Below are 7,925 nucleotides of genomic sequence, written 5' to 3'. Positions count from 1 at the left end.
ACAAAAGAGCAGAGGTGCAGAAAGGTGAAAGATAGAAAGGGGAGAAAAACGAGTGAAGGAGCAGAAAGAAAGAAAGGAGACAGAGGTCCACAGGACCACCAGGGATGAGGCGCAGGGAAACCTGCGGGTGGAGGAGGGCCTCGATCACCAACATTCAAGAGTGCAGGGGCAGGGGCACCTCACTTAATGGTGGAGCTGCGAGGGTGGGAGAGCAATTTCACTGACAATGAGTCAGTGGTCTTGCTCGCTTATCCCCACAGTGGCCGCCATTAAGTAGGGGTCGGGGAGGGCTGGACAGCTGGGAGGCGGGAGCTGGGAGGGGAGCTAGATTGGGCCGGTCGCGCTGGGGGGGAGGGGCCGCAGCGGCGGAGAAAGGTAAAGGGAGGAAAGAAGGGATAAAGAAAAAAGGGAAAATAAGCAGAATTAAGGCACGAAAGAGCAGAGATGCAGAAAAGAGCAGAAAGGTGAAAGATAGAAAGGGTAGAAAAACGAGTGAAAACGAGTGAAGGAGCAGAGGGAGAGAAAGGGAAAATGGGCAGAAATAAGGCACAAAAGTGCAGAGGTGCAGAAAGGTGAAAGATAGAAAGGAGAAAAAAACGAGAGAAAACGAGTGAAGGAGCAGAGGGAGAGAAAGGGAAAATGGGCAGAAATAAGGCACAAAAGAGCAGAGGTGCAGAAAGGTGAAAGATAGAAAGGGGAAAGAAACGAGTGAAAACGAGTGAAGGAGCAGAGGGAGAGAAAGGGAAAATGGGCAGAAATAAGGCGCAAAAGAGCAGAGGTGCAGAAAGGTGAAAGATAGAAAGGGGAGAAAAACGAGTGAAGGAGCAGAAAGAAAGAATTAAAAAAGACAGAGGTCCACTGGAACACCAGGGATGAGGCGCAGGGAAACCTGCGGGTGGAGGAGGGCCTCGATCACCAACACTCAAGAGTGCAGGGGCAGGGGCACCTCACTTAATGGTGGAGCTGCGAGGGTGGGAGAGCAATTTCACTGACAATGAGTCAGTGGTCTTGCTCGCCTGTCCCCGCAGTGGCCGCCATTAAGTAGGGGTCGGGGAGGGCTGGACAGCTGGGAGGCGGGAGCGAGGAGGGGAGCTGGATTGGGCCGGTCGCGCTGGGGGGGGGTGGGGGGGGGAGGGGGTCGCGGGGGCAGCAGCGGCGGGGAAAGGTAAAGGGAGGAAAGAAGGGATGAAGAAAAAAGGGAAAATAAGCAGAAATAAGGCACAAAAGAGCAGAGATGCAGAAAAGAACAGAAAGGTGAAAGATAGAAAGGTTAGAAAAACGAGTGAAAACGAGTGAAGGAGCAGAGGGAAAGAAAGGTAAAATGGGCAGAAATAAGGCACAAAAGAGCAGAGGTGCAGAAAGGTGAAAGATAGAAAGGGGAAAAAAACGATAGAAAACGAGTGAAGGAGCAGAGGGAGAGAAAGGGAAAATGGGCAGAAATAAGGTGCAAAAGAGCTAAGGTGCAGAAAGGTGAAAGATAGAAAGGGTAGAAAAACGAGTGAAGGAGCAGAAAGAAAGAAAGGAGACAGAGGTCCACAGGACCACCAGGGATGAGGCGCAGGGAAACCTGCGGGTGGAGGAGGGCCTCGATCACCAACACTCAAGAGTGCAGGGGCACCTCACTTAATGGTGGAGCTGCGAGGGTGGGAGAGCAATTTCACTGACAATGAGTCAGTGGTCTTGCTCGCCTGTCCCCGCAGTGGCCGCCTTCTTTAACTACCTGTTCTCTTCTCTCGTGCTGATTCCAGTGCTTATTTACAGCATATTTGGGTGAAGGTGTAAAACTGAGATTACACGTCATAGTGCTGCGGGCCATGCTCCGCTTTAGATTCCAATGCTTATTTACAGCATATTGAGGTGAAGGTGTAAAGCTGAGATTACACGTCACGGTGCCGCGGTCCCGGCTCCGCTTTAGATTCCAATGCTTATTTACAGCATATTTGGGTGAAGGTATAAAGCTGAGATTACACGTCATGGTGCCGCGGGCCCGGCTCCGCTTTAGATTCCAATGCTTATTTACAGCATATTTGGGTGAAGCTGTAAAGCTGAGATTACACATCATGGTGCTGCGGGCCTCACTCCGCTTTAGATTCCAATGCTTATTTACAGCATATTTGGGTGAAGCTGTAAAGCTGAGATTACACATCATGGTGCTGCGGGCCTCACTCCGCTTTAGATTCCAATGCTTATTTACAGCATATTTGTGTGAAGGTGTAAAGCTGAGATTACACGTCATGGTGCCGCTGCCCTGCTCCGCTTTAGATTCCAATGCTTATTTACAGCATATTTGGGTATATGTGTAAAGCTGAGATTACATGTCATGGTGCTGCGGGCCCTGCTCCGCTTTAGATTCCAATGCTTATTTACAGCATATTTGGGTGAAGCTGTAAAGCTGAGATTACACGTCATAGTGCTGCGTGCCCTGCTCCGCTTTAGATTCCAATGCTTATTTACAGCATATTTGGGTGAAGGTGTAAAGCTGAGATTACATGTCATGGTGCTGCGGGCCCTGCTCCGCTTTAGATTCCAATGCTTATTTACAGCATATTTGGGTATATGTGTAAAGCTGAGATTACATGTCATGGTGCTGCGGGCCCTGCTCCGCTTTAGATTCCAATGCTTATTTACAGCATATTTGGGTATATGTGTAAAGCTGAGATTACATGTCATGGTGCTGCGGCAAGCTCCGCTGCACATTCCAATGCTTATTTACAGCCTTTTTGAGTGAAGTTGTAAAGCTTAGATTACACATCATGGTGCTGTGTCCCTGCTCCGCTTTAGATTCCAATGCTTATTCACAGCATATACAGTTGAAGTTCAAAGGTGAGTTTAGAGATCAAGTATTCTTGTTCCGTGGCTGAAAGGTGCCCCTGGATCAGGCCCTGGAGCACTGAGAAGTTACTGGGCAGTAACAAGAAGCACCGACAAGGCTTACTCCTGGAGGTGGCGAAGTGAGCTAAAGAACAATGCTAGATTCAACCCAGATCTGTGACGGGTGGTGAGTGTCTGAAAAGTTTCAGCACTCCGTCCATCATCTCCTTGTGTTTGCTTTGTTTGCCCTAAATTGGCAGGGTATGCCTAGACATGAGTCCTTGCTCACTTTGCCACTAGATTCAAGCTAGCCTGGCTGATGAAGGGTGAACCCGAAACCGGCCCCAGGATGCTTGTTTCTGGTTCAGGGAAGACATGGCTTGGTAGTTCGGGCTGGACTGTTCCCATGAGGCACAGGGTCAAGACTGATTTGTATATGGCCATGTCTGAACTGGGGTGGCAGAGTGGGCTAAAGAATGATGATGGATTCAACCCAGATCTGTGACTGGGGGTGAATGACCGAAAAGTTTCAGAGCTCCGTCCATCATCTTTTGTTTGAAAGGATTACAACTGAAACTCAGCGTGAACAGAATTCACACGCGAAAAACTCAATCTCCACAGAGTTATATCTTTTAAAGAGAGGGGTTTAGAACAAACCCTGAAGATGCACCCCATGCAATGAGAGTGGGTGATTCTGAATAATAATCGAATGTATTGTTCCCACTGATTTACATGGCAGCTGAGGTGGTTTCAGACTGGAAACTGCTCAAATAAACACATTTTTGGCGTCTAAATCGGGAGTCTCCCGCCTGGACCGGGCCTGACACCCCCAAATAAACCTCTTCTGTGCCCCTGCCCCCCCCTCCTCCCCATCTCCAAAGGTTGCTGAAAAGCGCCCCCCCCCTCCCCCCCCCCCCCACGAGTCTGACGAATAATACCATAAAATACAAAAGTAAGGTAACTCCGTGGCGGGAACGGCTTCGATAATTCCGGTTAACAAACAGACATTTCTCATCACAAAAAGTAGAAGTGTATTAACTGCAGGAAGCACCGCAGACACCAGCCGAGAACCCCAGGCGCTGAGAGGCAGATAACTGACGGAGCGTTAGAAGACCAGCTGAAAAATCAATGCAGCCAAGACATGGACCATAGTGCGGCTGCGCAGAACTATGCGCATGCGTAGAAACGTGGGGGTGTACAGACAGATGGGGTGAGTCTATCGATAGTATACCGGAAAACGGGCAACTTAACCCGGAAGACAAACAACTAGGAGACCGGAAGCCAGGCACAGGTGATAAACCGGTTTGTCAGGGAATATACACAGCGGCTTCTGGGCTCAGAACCGAGCCCCGGGCTGGTCCTCAGCCCGGAAACAAGAGCACGAGGCTGGAAGGTGAGGGCAGGGGTCATTGACACCGGATGTGGGCGTGGCCTGGGGGGAAGAGGGGAGGTAATGATACCACAATGACACAGCCTCGTGGTGTAACAAAGGTTACAAAATGACACAGCCACGTTGTGTAATGATGTAACAAAGGTTACAAAATGACAGCCATGTTGTGTAATGATGTAACAAAGGTTACAAAATGACAGCCATGTTGTGTAATGATGTAACAATGGTTGCAAAATGACACAGCCAAGTTGTGTAATGATGTAACAATGGTTACAAAATGACACAGCCTTGTTGTGTAATGATGTAACAATGGTTACAAAATGACACAGCCTTGTTGTGTAATGATGTAACAATGGTTACAAAATGACAGCCACGTTGTGTAATGATGTAACAATGGTTACAAAATGACACAGCCACGTTGTGTAATGATGTAACAATGGTTACAAAATGACACAGCCATGTTGTGTAATGATGTAACAATGGTTACAAAATGACACAGCCACGTTGTGTAATGATGTAACAATGGTTACAAATTGACACAGTCACGTTGTGTAATGATGTAACAATGGTTACAAAATGACACAGCCACGTTGCGTAATGATGTAACAATGGTTACAAAATGACAGCCACGTTGTGTAATGATGTAACAATGGTTACAAAATGACACAGCCACGTTGCGTAATGATGTAACAATGGTTACAAAATGACACAGCCACGTTGTGTAATGATGTAACAATGGTTACAAAATGACAGTCACGTTGTGTAATGATGTAACAATGGTTACAAAATGACAGTCACGTTGTGTAATGATGTAACAATGGTTACAAATTGACACAGTCACGTTGTGTAATGATGTAACAATGGTTACAAAATGACACAGCCACGTTGCGTAATGATGTAACAATGGTTACAAAATGACACAGCCACGTTGTGTAATGATGTAACAATGGTTACAAAATGACACAGCCACGTTGCGTAATGATGTAACAATGGTTACAAAATGACACAGCCACGTTGTGTAATGATGTAACAATGGTTACAAAATGACAGTCACGTTGTGTAATGATGTAACAATGGTTACAAAATGACACAGCCACGTTGTGTAATGATATAACAATGGCTACAAAATGACAGTCACGTTGTGTAATGATGTAACAATGGTTACAAAATGACACAGCCACGTTGTGTGATGGTGTAACAATGGTTACAAATTGACACAGCCACGTTGTGTAATGATGTAACAATGGTTACAAAATGACACAGCCACGTTGTGTAATGATGTAACAATGGTTACAAAATGACAGTCACGTTGTGTAATGATGTAACAATGGTTACAAAATGACACAGCCACGTTGTGTAATGATGTAACAATGGTTACAAAATGACAGTTACGTTGTGTAATGGTGTAACAATGGTTACAAAATGACAGCCACGTTGTGTAATGGTGTAACAATGGTTACAAAATGACAGTCACGTTGTGTAATGATGTAACAATGGTTACAAAATGACACAGCCACGTTGCGTAATGATGTAACAATGGTTACAAAATGACACAGCCACGTTGTGTAATGATGTAACAATGGTTACAAAATGACACAGCCACGTTGCGTAATGATGTAACAATGGTTACAAAATGACACAGCCACGTTGTGTAATGATGTAACAATGGTTACAAAATGACAGTCACGTTGTGTAATGATGTAACAATGGTTACAAAATGACACAGCCACGTTGTGTAATGATGTAACAATGGCTACAAAATGACAGTCACGTTGTGTAATGATGTAACAATGGTTACAAAATGACACAGCCACGTTGTGTGATGGTGTAACAATGGTTACAAATTGACACAGTCACGTTGTGTAATGATGTAACAATGGTTACAAAATGACACAGCCACGTTGTGTAATGATGTAACAATGGTTACAAAATGACACAGCCACGTTGTGTAATGATGTAACAATGGTTACAAAATGACAGTCACGTTGTGTAATGATGTAACAATGGTTACAAAATGACACAGCCACGTTGTGTAATGATGTAACAATGGTTACAAAATGACAGTTACGTTGTGTAATGGTGTAACAATGGTTACAAAATGACAGCCACGTTGTGTAATGGTTTAACAATGGTTACAAAATGACAGTCACGTTGTGTAATGATGTAACAATGGTTACAAATTGACAGTCACGTTGTGTAATGGTGTAACAATGGTTACGAAATGACAGCCACGTTGTGTAATGATGTAACAATGGTTACAAAATGACACAGCCACGTTGTGTAATGATGTAACAATGGTTACAAAATGACAGTCACGTTGTGTAATGATGTAACAATGGTTACAAATTGACACAGTCACGTTGTGTAATGATGTAACAATGGTTACAAAATGACACAGCCACGTTGCGTAATGATGTAACAATGGTTACAAAATGACACAGCCACGTTGTGTAATGATGTAACAATGGTTACAAATTGACACAGTCACGTTGTGTAATGATGTAACAATGGTTACAAAATGACACAGCCACGCTGCGTAATGATGTAACAATGGTTACAAAATGACACAGCCACGTTGTGTAATGATGTAACAATGGTTACAAAATGACACAGCCACGTTGCGTAATGATGTAACAATGGTTACAAAATGACACAGCCACGTTCTGTAATGATGTAACAATGGTTACAAAATGACAGTCACGTTGTGTAATGATGTAACAATGGTTACAAATTGACACAGTCACGTTGTGTAATGATGTAACAATGGTTACAAAATGACACAGCCACGTTGCGTAATGATGTAACAATGGTTACAAAATGACACAGCCACGTTGTGTAATGATGTAACAATGGTTACAAAATGACACAGCCACGTTGCGTAATGATGTAACAATGGTTACAAAATGACACAGCCACGTTGTGTAATGATGTAACAATGGTTACAAAATGACAGTCACGTTGTGTAATGATGTAACAATGGTTACAAAATGACACAGCCACGTTGTGTAATGATGTAACAATGGCTACAAAATGACAGTCACGTTGTGTAATGATGTAACAATGGTTACAAAATGACACAGCCACGTTGTGTGATGGTGTAACAATGGTTACAAATTGACACAGTCACGTTGTGTAATGATGTAACAATGGTTACAAAATGACACAGCCACGTTGTGTAATGATGTAACAATGGTTACAAAATGACACAGCCACGTTGTGTAATGATGTAACAATGGTTACAAAATGACAGTCACTTTGTGTAATGATGTAACAATGGTTACAAAATGACACAGCCACGTTGTGTAATGATGTAACAATGGTTACAAAATGACAGTTACGTTGTGTAATGCTGTAACAATGGTTACAAAATGACAGCCACGTTGTGTAATGGTGTAACAATGGTTACAAAATGACAGTCACGTTGTGTAATGATGTAACAATGGTTACAAAATGACACAGCCACGTTGCGTAATGATGTAACAATGGTTACAAAATGACACAGCCACGTTGTGTAATGATGTAACAATGGTTACAAAATGACACAGCCACGTTGCGTAATGATGTAACAATGGTTACAAAATGACACAGCCACGTTGTGTAATGATGTAACAATGGTTACAAAATGACAGTCACGTTGTGTAATGATGTAACAATGGTTACAAAATGACACAGCCACGTTGTGTAATGATGTAACAATGGCTACAAAATGACAGTCACGTTGTGT

The 7,925-nt window shown here is 43.9% G+C and overlaps 1 protein-coding gene across 1 annotated transcript in view; it reads left to right on the top strand.

The window, feature by feature from the left end:
* The first annotated feature begins 4,035 nt into the window (after positions 1 to 4,035).
* Positions 4,036 to 7,925, top strand: part of LOC147700540 (uncharacterized) — an 87,276-nt gene continuing 83,386 nt past the window's right edge. The window contains exon 1 of the mRNA XM_086929682.1: positions 4,036 to 4,204. The gene's annotated coding sequence lies outside the window, so the exon portion shown is untranslated. The remainder of the gene's footprint in view (positions 4,205 to 7,925) is intronic.

The sequence above is a fragment of the Lissotriton vulgaris genome, chromosome 7 (genome assembly GCF_964263255.1).
Source record: "Lissotriton vulgaris chromosome 7, aLisVul1.2, whole genome shotgun sequence".
NCBI lineage: Eukaryota > Metazoa > Chordata > Amphibia > Caudata > Salamandridae > Lissotriton > Lissotriton vulgaris.
Note: the sequence above shows the minus strand (reverse complement) of the source record. Positions and strands in the feature narration are given on the sequence as shown.